Raw genomic sequence first — 13,513 nt, 5'->3', positions numbered from 1 at the left:
ATAAAAATAACTTTATGCTGTGTCTATTTAATTGTAAATAAAATATCAAACGGAGACACAATCAAAAGTTGATACTTGAATCAGATCATCATGAACTTTTATCATGACAAACAATGTGACTGTAGAACAAATTATATAATTGATATCTGTGTCTGTATTGGTGAATCTTAAACGAATTTGTCGACCTCGGTAGGTTATTATAATGCACGTATCATTTAAAAAGAAACAATTTGGTCGATATGCAATCTCTAAACGTATGCAGAAAAATATTAGCTGTTTTTCCAACTTTTATACTAGATACGTTAACATTCTTGACCTACAAATTTTCTTATGGAGAGAAATACATATATGTAGGACTCGAAGGTGCGATGGGGACGCTGAATTACGATGGTCACGCTGAAGTAAAATGATCCACGCCGAAGTGCTATGGTTCTTTCCCAGAAGTGCGAAGGTTTAGCAAGACGTTTGAATATTGTGACGTTTTCAAAAATAACGTCAATCAAATTCAAAATTAATTCAGAGGCAAGAGCATTGTAGATGAAGGTTTCATGGACACAAAGGAAGGGGAAACGTAAGTAACGAACGAAAGAAGTCCCGAACAGTTTTGAGCAGTGCAGGTGAAGTTTATAAAAAAGAAAATTTAAAACTATGTCAGGCAGCAAGTCGGAACAACGCGGATGAATGATGAATGATGATCTTGGTTTGAATCTATATTTTCTTGGCAATATCAAGTTGATGTAAAGTTGATATAATGTTTTTTTCGTCCAATGATACATTTTGATTTCTTATAATAACGTAACTCTAGCCTTATGTTATTGTGGTTACAGTGTTAATTGTGTAAAAATGTAAGGACGATATCAACATGACTGGCCCCTACGTGTATTTCCAAATTTATTCTATTTTTTAACCGGTTAACCAGCAAATAATAAAAAAGGTAGAAAACGTGAAACGTGCTTTTATAAAAACATGCAAGCTGAATAGTTTTTTCACCTTTCAACGTCATATTTCCTTACTTTTAAAATTCTAATCTATACTATAAAACGAGAAGACCTCATTTTTTGTGTCGCTTCTCTTCCTTCCACAATAAATTAATCATCATGCCTCTGTGTTCTTTAGGTAACGTGCATAGTCGCATTTGTCATCCATTTTGATGATTATTCAGATTGAGTTATTTTGGGAGAAAAACGACTAAATAGTTGTCCGGATATTTTTCCGTCATCAGACTGACTTTAAGTCATAGATAAGACTTCCGGTTTTGAACATGCACAAAAACAACCAATCGTATGATAGATTACAAACATGAAAAATAAATTAGCCAATCAGAGCGTTCTCCATATCATGGTTTTTAGATTGCAAGAATCACAACTATTATACCTCTTTAGAGACAATTATTTTTCGGGTTTATCCACATGTAAACTATGATTATACAACTTCTATAATATATAGAGACTCTCTGTATTCTGTCTACTGTTTTCTGAAATATTCACTATCAAAGGGGTCATACAAGGTGCATATAATTGAAATAAGTAATGAGTCCATAGTATACGGATGCCATATCGGCAATTTTTTTCTATGTTTAGTGGACCGTGAAATGGGGTAAAATCTCTAATTTGGCATTACAATTAGAAACATCATATCATAGGGAACACATTTACTAAGTTTCGAGTTGGTTGGACTTCAACTTCAAAAACTACCTGAAGCGGGACAGACGGACGGACGAACGAACGGACGCACGCACAAACTAGACAACATAATGCCTATAAATGGGACATAAACATTTATTGAAAGTGAAAGTAGTGATTTAGCCTCAATGAAAGAAGGGTAGAGATAAGAGGGAGGCAGGACTTATTCTGGACGTCGGGATCGAGTGTTTTTAAGCTCCGGATTTCGGGATTGAGACTTACGGGATGCGGGAATATGTTAATTGAATTTCGGGATATCGGGATATAAAAATTTCGTTAAAACTACCTGAAGCGGGACAGACGGACGGACGAACGAACGGACGCACGCACAAACTAGACAACATAATGCCTATAAATGAGACATAAACATTTATTGAAAGTGAAAGTAGTGATTTAGCCTCAATGAAAGAAGGGTAGAGATAAGAGGGAGGCAGGACTTATTCTGGACGTCGGGATCGAGTGTTTTTAATCTCCCGATTTCGGGATTGAGACTTACGGGATGCGGGAACATGTTTATTGAATTTTGGGATATCGGGATATAAAAATTTCGTTAAAATACGCACCTCCGAATTCATGTTTTTAAGCCCGGGATTTCGGGATCAGGGCCCCCCTGACCACCCCTCAAATGAGCCTTAGTCATTTGTACGAGATTCAAATCCTACCATTGAAATGTTAATACGGCTCTCAAAAGGAAAAAATGTTGGATTGTCCTAGAAGCATAATTTAAAATAATAATGGTCTATAAACAGTTTCATTGATCTCATGTTTGAAGCGATGCATTTTAAAAAAAAATAATTTGACTTTTATTAAATAATGCATTGAAGCAAAGGGGAAGAATAATTGTGGTATCAGGGATGATTCCACTATATAGTTTAGGGCCGCTTAACGGCCCTTAAATCGGCCAGCGGCCCCAAAAAAAGTTTGTGAATATAAATTCCCAATTCAGGAAAATAAAATAAAAATCGGTAATTCCGGAAAAGTTTCCGTCACCGATTACGGCAACTATAATTTTTCATAGTTTGTCGTCAAAACATAGTAAAATCTGGATAAGAATGATGACTATGATTGCATTTTATTAACAACGATTTAATTATGTCAACATGAGGTAAACAATTTCAGCAGCCGGATTCAATTGATTAAAATGTTATGGGATAATTTGATCTCGTAAAAATAGATCGCTCAGCAGGTTGATCAAAAACATGCTTTTTGTCAAAATGGGTGTCACAGCAGACCTCGGCAAAGAGCAAATTAAAAATTTGGTGTAACATTAATGAATAAATTTTAATGCGCGCAGATCTCAGATTGCCCAATAGAGCCGGTTATATTTTTGTTGAAATAATGTTGATGATAGACCATTGATGAAATGACCACCGGATAAAGTATAAGATATCTCATATGATTAAGATAGCTTTTAAAAATGAAATTATATAAGATATCTCATATATTAAATGAGATATCTTATATAAATCTTATATATCATACAAATCTTATACATTATATAAGATATCTAATATATTTTGAGATAATTTGAAATTCGAATAAATAGCTAAACGGCTTGCCATAGGTTTATGTTAGCTGGTATATATACAGTTGGAAAAAAGTATTGCAACACCAAATTGAAATTGAAATTAAAAAAAACACTTTTCATTTTTTTGGGATATAATTTGGTAAAATAGAACTAGTTAAACATTATTTAAGTATCACCTGAGTTTAATCAATAAATATCGACTCGATATTTTTTTATCTGCACATGCAGCTACTGTACCCGTAAACAGCAAAACAGTTGTTTTTATCCTCTTTGTTTTCAACCCTTTAAATAACCAAATTTTTAAAGTTATGTGATTGACACCTTATAATGGGTCCTTGACAACTCTTAACTGCAGCCAGATGGCAGATTATCAGCACAAGGGAAGCAGGGATGTCGATGTAAAAACTGCACGTATTGTTGGTCATCACCATTTCACTATAAGTCGTTTTGAGAATAAATCAGGCAATAAACGCTGTTAAAGACATTTGAAGATAATGAAGACCCCCATTACCATTTGCTAAGGAAAATCAAGCATAATGAAGGTTGGTCAGAAGGAAACCCATTGCATACAGGACAATCCTAAAAAGAGAGTGGTGGTCATACAGGAGCTTTTTAACAAGAACTGTTCGAGATCGACTCATCGCTACTGGTGATCGTGCGATAAGACCATTTCCGAGGCCTTTGCTAACGAACAGACACACAGTTTTCCGTATCCAATGTAGTGCAGAGCTCGCCAAAGTTGGAAATTAGCATCGTGGAGGAAGATTCAATGTTCAAATGGAATTCGGTTTATCTTCCATGGCACGATCGTAGCCCGGATTTCAACCATATCGAGCATATTTGGGACACTATTGGGCGGAAAGTGCGCGAAAGGACACCCCAGTTCAAACACATCATGGAATAAACAATGCCCACATCAGAAATGGTTGCTGCTATCTTAGCAACAAATTAGTCGATTTATGGCAGGATTCTGAAGACGTTTCTAAGATGCGGTTATCCGTTTGAATAGAGGCTGCGCACAAAGTACTAATTCTTTGGCGTATAACGATCAACCATGATATGAACAGTCATCTAAGGATTAATTTTGAAATGTCTGACATTGTAAAGTTCGACTACAGTAAAAGTTGTAAAATGCATTTTTTGGTACAAAAAACACTTCATTTTGATATTAAAATTGTGGTTATATAAATTATTTTTTTTCAAACATTTTTTGTTCGTTTCAATGCCAATGTTATCATAAACTATGTTTCAATAATATTGTACACATATTTTATTATATTTCATCCAAAAAAAGAGGCTCATTTTTCAAATTTTAAAAAAATCAAGGTGTTGCAATACTTTTTTCCATGTGTATATGTTTTTGTAATAGGCGTCGTTTACCAAAGTTAAGATGATAGTGAATCATGTGCAATGATATTCATGTATTACAACTTCCCTGGTCTGAATCCAATAACTTCTTCAATCAGTGTACAGGCAAAACTTAATACATACATTGGCATGACACGGGTTATGTTCTTCTCATATATGTTATGATGGTATGATACTAAACCCCTAACGGGAAGGATTGTGCCTGATGTTCATATGATGAAATCATAATCTTTCAGTCAGTTTAATTGAAGTCTGGAGCTGGCATGTCAGTTAACTGCTAGTAGTCTGTTGTTATTTATGTATTATTGTCATTTTGTTTATTTTCTTTAGTTACATCTTCTGACATCAGACTCGGACTTCTCTTGAACTGAATTTTAATGTGCGTATTGTTATGCGTTTACTTTTCTACATTGGTTAGAGGTATAGGGGGAGGGTTGAGATCTCACAAACATGTTTAACCCCGCCGCATTTTTACGCCTGTCCCAAGTCAGGAGCCTCTGGCCTTTGTTAGTCTTGTATTATTTTAATTTTAGTTTCTTGTGTACCATTTGGAAACTAGTATGGCGTTCATTATCACTGGACTAGTATATATTTGTTTAGGGGCCAGCTGAAGGACGCCTCCGGGTGCGGGAATTTCTCGCTACATTGAAGACCTGTTGGTGACCCTCTGCTGTTGTTTTTTATTTGGTCGGGTTGTTGTCTCTTTGACACATTCCCCATTTCCATTCTCAATTTTATTTTCTGTTTTTACGGTATAATGATATTACTTCGTCTTATATTGTATGCTTAAAAAATTCCCAATTGGTATAAAAATTCCCAAATTGATGTTTAAGGGACCCATTTGAAAACACCTGGAATCATCCCTGCCGGTATAAGGCAAGAAACACCAAAATAATTGAATTTAACAGAAAGGAAACAAATAACGGACTTTAGAACAAGGGAGAGGGTCTTTGATACCTTATATGAAATTCTACAGTCATGATATCTTTTACAAAATTCATCCTACAACAGTTTAGAAGGTATATATGCCCTCGATTTCGCGGGTGTGTTCTAGTGCATTTTAATCGGAGAATTGATAATTTCAAAATAAGATTAAAACAAATTATGATTCTTGGTCTGAACTGAAAAGAAATTAGAAGCCACTTTGTTAAAATCTGTAGGATGTTTTTTATTTGAACATCACATGCGCACCCATATCATGTCCATTTTGTTTTTATTTAATGTCACAGACAGAACATCGCACTTCAGCGTAGCCACCATCGCACTTCAGCGTATTTAAGAACAAGTTCACGCCACAATGTCATCATTGCCCTTCAGGGAGTTAAGCAATCACTTCAGGATCGACCATCGCACTTCAGCGTTACCATCGCGGTTTAGAGTACCATCGCGGTTTAGAGTACAATCGCGGTTCCGAGTCCTACATATTAGGATCCATTAATTGTTTTGAAACGGCTACAACTTGATTTGAGCTCACGACAAAACAGAAATCAATTCTGAAAATTGCTTAAAAGGTTAAAAAACAAATAGGTTTATATCAGTGAAAAGTGAGGACTCATCAAAACACCGACTGATTTTTAAAATATTGATATAAATAGCATGCTAAAATGAATGCATATTTTGCCATGATTGTATAAACATATAAATAAGAAGATGTGGTATGATTGCAAACTAGACAACTCTCCGCAAGAGATCAAAATGACAAAGAAATTAACATTACAGGTTACCGTACGACCTTCAACAATGAGCAAAGTCTATACCGTATAGTCAGCTATAAAATGGACGCAATTTTAAGGATAAATCGCGATTTATCGTCGAATCCAACAAAATAACATGTGTTTAGTTTTTTTGCTATTTTGAGACAGCTTGACAAAAGGCAGTTAATGTAGAAATGGGAGAAAAAATACAATATAAGAATCCCTCTATTTCCATAAAACATATCGTTCTTTGAGCATCTTATCTGTTATTTTAGGCATGGCTGAAATAACAAACCATTCATTCTTCTATGGATCTATTGCATTATTTTCACAGCATCAGATTGAATCCAATTTTATCAATTTATGACGAAGATTATCTACTCTTAAACTTTATATTGCTTAACTTGTAATACAAGTGCAAAATACACCAATTTTCAGCCTCAATTTATTTGAGAAAACAAGCACAATGACAATATAATGTAAAACTGTATCGGATGCCCTTAAATTTGCACGCTTTTTTCATATGGTTGGATTGTTTCGAATTTTCACTCAGGTTAATTTTTAGTGCTAGTAGTTGCACAAACCCAACTAGTTGACTCATAGTCGGTGTTATACGAATGTTCTTCATTATATTGTAGTTACATATGTCAACTCCGATTTATTTAAGGATATTGAGTACAATATTTTTATCTCAATGTAATATTTTTTGTGATAACTCAATGATTTTTTTCCATTTTTCTAAAACTGTCCGTTCGTTCGTTCGTCCGTCTGTCCCGCTTCAGGTTAAAGTTTTTGGTCAAGGTAGCTTGATGAAGGTGAAGTCCAATCAACTTAAAACTTAGTACACATATTCCCTATGATATGATCTTTCTAAATTCCAAATTATAGTTTTGACCCCAATTTCACGTTCAATTGAACACAGAAAATGATAGTGCAAGTTTTAAGTTAAAGTTTGTGGTCAAGGTAGTTTGTGATGAAGTTGAAGTCCAATCAACTTGAAACTAAGCATACATTGAAGACCTGTTGGTGACCTTCTGCTGTTGTCTGCTCTATGATTGGGTTGTTGTCTCTTTGACACATTTCCCAATTCCATTCTCAATTTTATGTTCCCTATGATATGATCTTTCTAATTTTAATGCCAAGTTAGAGTTTTTACCCCAATTTTATGGTCCACTAAATACAGTAAATGATAGTGAGAGTTGGGCATCTGTGTACTATGGACACATTCTTGTTTTAATTCAGAATGAAGAAAAGGATTGATTTTAAGAAAAACAAAAAAATTAAATTAAAGAAAATAAACAGAACCAACAGCGGTCTCTGGTTGATTAAAAAAGAATCAAATATAATGGAGACATCATAATGTCAAAATATCAGATAACTTACTGAAACTTCTACCGTATCAAGGACGTACAAATTACTAACATTTTATGGACTTTTGTTCAGACGCACAAAACATGCGACGAGGTTTAACTAGTCTAATTGTATCCAAAATCTGCCTTATGTATGGTCATATATGATGAAAGAGAATCATTAGTACAAAAACGTAGAAAAAGGATAAAAAAAACAAAGATAAGTCAATCAAATGAGAAATAGATGAACAATTGTTGACCCGTCGACAATAAAATAAAATAAAGCAATGACAGTGTAACATACAAAACCAACAGTATTTGATCAACACGGTCCTAATTAAACTTCACTGCTAAGCAATTCCCGCATCTTGTAAGAAAACCAGAGGTCATTTCCGAGAACTGGACAGTGGGGAATGACGCTAAAATAAAGAGACAACGTATGTTGCTTTTCGGAACACGTCCAAATATGTCTGTCAATCAGTTCCTGAGGACGACCATATAACTAGACGAGGGATAACCTAAGTCATTTGAGTCTAAATGCCTGCTTAGCACTGTCTAAAAAGAATGTGCAATGACAAAAAGCTGTACATTAAATAAGGTGTTGAAATATAAATTTCATACGCAGACCTGTATGTAATGCTTAAATGATTTTACATCGCAAAGAGAAGTCAATGTCATCCCTCCTTCCCAATTCATCCAGGAAAAAAATCAACGCTAACAATGAAGCGGCGTAGTCCGGATACCTCGTTGATAAAAGTTACGATGTGATATTTTCCTTCGACTTTCAAAACAACATGTTTTTACCAATCCTGAAATTGAATTTGTAAATCGGGTAAAGTTGAGATCGGTTGGAGAACACCAAGTCAACCGTGTTTACAGTTTACAAGAGTGTGTAACGGACGGACGATAGTTCAGTAATTATTTTCAAAAGTTCTCATAAATTTTCACAAAAAACATTAAGATATACATTTTTTTTCGTTATTGGTATGCGGAATAATCTTAAACTTGAAGAGAAAGATGATAACGATGCGGAATTATTTTAGTATTTTTTTTAATCAATTCAACGTGAAATATTGTGTTAATATATGAAGAAGAATATAACATAACAGAGAAATATATCTATTTGTTTTTGTTTGATATATCTTATGAAGCTATATAAACCGCCAAATCGAATTCTTAGTTAGCAGACCGTCTCTGTATTTGGGACGACCCCTCCATTTTACCTGTAAACTGTAGGTGTCATTAGTCGGTGTCGAGAGTTGTTGAAAAGGTCTTATAATGAGAATCGTGAAACAACGACAAAGACATTTAAATATATACTCATTACCTATACAACATTACATTAATGTTTAATAGAATAAAGTGGAAATTCAATTTAATTGATAATTTAACGTACATATGTAGCACTCAGAAACGTGTCCGACTCCCCAATAACGTGTCGATGTGACATCAATGATCTTATAAACATTCAAATTGCTCGGGCGCCAATATGTATGCTGTTTAACCACGCCTAATTGTTTCTTTTTAAAGCACAGAAACCCCTTCTGGGGGAAGCTGGTCGTGCAATACCCTCATAGACATACATTTCGTAAAAAGACATTTAGGCATCACCGGATAATATTAGAACAATATAATTTACTTACTATTAAATGATGATTTAAACCTTACCAAACTTTCCACTGGACATTAAACAATCAATACATGTAGTTAACTAGTTAATAATGTGTTGTAAACTTATCCTGCAGTTATGCTTCTTGTGAATAACCGATGTTGAACAAACTAATGCTTATCAATGACATACAGTGAAGCACATTGAAATTACAATACAAAATGTATTAGTTTTCTTAATTTTGAAGAACTTCTGTCTGAATTTCATTAAATTTATCATATTGATAAAAAAAAAAAAAAAACCGCTTCAGATGAAAATAACTTTTTATTGTACAATATTTTTTTTAAACCAGGTGTTTGTGTCTGCAAGCAGAAGTTTTACCTCACAGAGTATTATTTGGGGTATATGAGTTTTAGAATATTCTGGCGTTTTTAACTGGACACATTCTTAAATTATCGGACACGTATTGGGGATGTGTAACAATAAAAGTATTGTCCTAAGTCGGAAATCGGTTATTCAGTAGTTGTCGTTATTTGTGTGGTTCATAAGTGTTTGTCGTTTTTATAAAGAACAGACCGTTCATTTTTCCCGTTTGAATTGTTTAACACTAGTATTTGTTTTTTTTGTTGTTCTTTTTTTTTTTTTGGGGGGGGGGGGGGGCTTCAGTGGTTGTCGTCTGTTTATGTGGTTTATTAATGTTTCTCGTTTCTCGTTTTTGTATAGATTAGACCGTTGTTTATCCCGTTTGAATAGTTTACAATAGTAATTTGAAACATTAAAGCGTTAATTTTTTCGATTTTTTTTTCTAAAATGAATGTGGCCGAACTTGTGTTCAGTCTTTATATTCAAAAATGTGTTGTATTCAATAATAGTACATTACTTATATACCTGTTTATGTTGAGGACGAGTGCAGCCAACTTAATTTAAAAAAAAACAACGTCCGACAATGTTGTTAAATGGCCTATTTGATGGGTTTTATTATTTTAACTTGGATTCAAGTGTTGTTAATGACCAAGTCATTCCAAATCTTTTACAATAACCAATTGAATCTTTAGGGTTTAAAAAAATGTCAAAACTCGTTCATCAGACGTACTTTGTATGTTAGGCTTACATTGCCCCATATTGGACCTTTTCCTTTGTTAATATTGATAATCATGAATCATTTATTAGTTAATTTGGAATTATATCTATCGTTAAGCATTGTTAAGTATGCATTACCTTTTGCATATATTTTTTTTATTATGATAAAGATGTCAGAAAAGGTTATTTTTTACTTTTTGGTAAATAAAATATCAAACGAAGGCCTGTTCAAAAGGAAATATTTGAATAATATCCTTATAAACTTTTATCACGTCAAACAATGTGGCCATGACATTTTTCTTATAACTCTGTTTTGAAGAACATTAAATGAATTCAATGACCTTGATCGAGTATCAAATTGAACTTAACACATTAAAAATAACGAATGATCCGATGTCGATATGAATGTAAATAACTTCCAATCTGCGTTTTATCACCTTTTTTTTTTATACCTGAACATGCACAAACTCATAAAATTGTAATAAAGACCTATATAAATCCTGGTCACCAAGATGAACCTTTAAAAAATTTAATGGCCTTGGTCGCTTATTGAAATGCACGTACCGTATTGAAAATATCTAATTGTTCGATGTCTTACATCTTAGAGTATTAAAAAAACTGAATATATCTGTCTATATGAATTGTATCGGTTTGTGTATAAATAATTACCATTCTTAAATTGACCAAATTACGACTATGAACTCCTTAACTGTTTTACATTTTCACATCATAAGCTTACAATATTCGGACTTGGGCGTTCTTAATGAAGGTTGGTTCAGAAGATCGTTTTGAACGAATTAAGGTGACTTCCGATACTAAGGGAGATAACAACATTTTACTGATGTAAAACTGGTTCCCGTTTAAAAATTTAGGATATATCGCCTGTATATCTAGGTCACGGTAACCGTTCCGATGTCATCTGTTGACAACGTGTGTAAACAACTTCCAAGTTACAGCTCATCGCTCAGAAGTAAGGAAGGTTTATCATAAAGGATAAATGCATCCGTTCTTTAAAAATAAAGAATATGAATAGCTTCAGCCTGAAAGTTCACACAGTCTTAAATGATTCTCAACTTATAATATCATATGATATAAGTTTTTGGAAGTTGGAGAAATACGGCGTCCGATCACAGACAGTGATGTTTTGTTTGACGAAACCTGGAAAGAAGGTCGACGGCTAGCTCTGGTTGATCACCTAGCGCAGAATATGTTCGTTAAGATGTAAAACTGTCCCCTGTGGATACTGTCTGTGAACGGAAATACGATCTTCAAGGCTTGTACCAGGAGGTGGAGGCCGTGGAGCATTTTGTCCATACCATATCGTTGTAGCTGCAGTGCATTTAACCTGCATATCATGTGTGACAGTGTAGAAACGAGGGGGAAAATGGGACTGGTGAATTTTTTATCAATTCAAAAGCTGCACATGGTAAGAGAGTTCAATTTTCTCTTTATTATATATTCTCTTTACACATTTTACTGGTTGGAGAAGGTGTATGGTTTCATGTCTTGAATAAATGAACCTGCCCCACACCTCTCTTTTTCTTTCTTTAATTCCCCTCTATTATGGTCTGGGGTTTATGTGGTTTGAAGGTAAAAAGCTTTATTTTGAGGGGAAGTGCTGCCCAAATTTTTTATGAAGCTGGACTTAGTAATTTTTCTGGAATTTTGCCCCTGGAAGTTATTTATCATTTTTGCAATGAACACAAAGACATCTATAAATAAGGGGCTTTTTAGTTTTGCATCCAAAAGGAGAGGATTATTTTGTAAATACTTATTTGGTAGCAATTATATAACCATACATAAAATTAGAATTGAAAAAGTAAACAATTGCAGTCACAATGATTCATTCACAAAAATAATGTTTTACAAACTCAAAATATTAGTTTTCTTTATTTTATAATCAGAATTTTCATATTAAGTCATCTTTTGCATGTGATCAGAGACCAAGTGGTCTGATACCTTACATATTTAGTCATTTAAAAACACCTAGAATGATGTGTAGAATGCAGGATAATGCATGAAGGCAAAAAAGAAAATTAAGAAGGGGGGCACCCATTCTCATTCCACATTTTTAGAAATAAATGTGAGTCTGTGATCTATAAGAATAAAGGTAAACATGAATTCACAATCATATTATATAAATATAAATTGAAAAAATCAATTGTATATTCCAAATAAAATTATGAATTCAAGTCTAAATAGTTTATAGTTTATCTAATTAACCAATACATGTGCAAACTGACATTTCATATCATATTTTTCAGGAATGATACATGCAGGAATTTGTGCCACACATTTCAACAATTTCCTTAATGGATTGAATGTACTTTCTGTGAATTCATCAGCCATACTTAAAGATAAAGGAGAATTAAACTGGAAAGAAAATATTTGCAGTTGCAAAAGAATCCTGTAAATAAAGTCAAAAGAAGAAACAGTTTTAAATATGGTTAATTTAATGAATAATTAGAAGGTAATTAAACCTTTAGGTATATAATTTCAAAGTATTTTTTGATAATTTTCCTAAGTAGTTATATACATGTAAAGTATAACGAGGACCATAATTATATTCATATTTGCACTTAAGCAGTCATAAAAATGAATTAACAGATCTTGGTAATAATTTCAAGTATATATATCTTTATTCTCATAAACCAAAGTACAATGGTACAGAGACATATACACATAAATTAACATATTATAAATTTTAAATACAAATGTAAAATAGAGACATAAAGTGATTACCCAGGAGATTCTAGGCATTTAATAATAATTCTTATAAACTTGCACAGATTGTTTAGTTCAGACGAGTTGCTACTATTCATTAGACCTTGAAATTTTAAAATATTTGGTCTGTTTATAAAATGATGCTTTAGTAGCAGTTGTCTACTATCGTCTATTGCCGAGCATTCTAAAATATAATGGAACTCGTCACCAATGTCACCGGAATTGCACAAAGTACAAATACGATTTTCTCTCTGAATGTTTTGCCATCTACCAATTTCGATAGGAATGTTTGTGTTCAACGTTCTAAATCTACAAAAAGAAGCAATATTTTTGTCATCTAAAATATCAAAGTAGGTTTCGAAATTTATACTATTTTTGAATAATTTATAATTTAGAGCTTTTGGAGAATTCTGTACAGTAGCATACCATGTCTGTCTTAACTGGTCAGTTAATCTTAATTTAACAGTATCATACAACAA

Source organism: Mytilus galloprovincialis, chromosome 11 (assembly GCF_965363235.1).
Source record: "Mytilus galloprovincialis chromosome 11, xbMytGall1.hap1.1, whole genome shotgun sequence".
Lineage (NCBI taxonomy): Eukaryota > Metazoa > Mollusca > Bivalvia > Mytilida > Mytilidae > Mytilus > Mytilus galloprovincialis.
Note: the sequence above shows the minus strand (reverse complement) of the source record.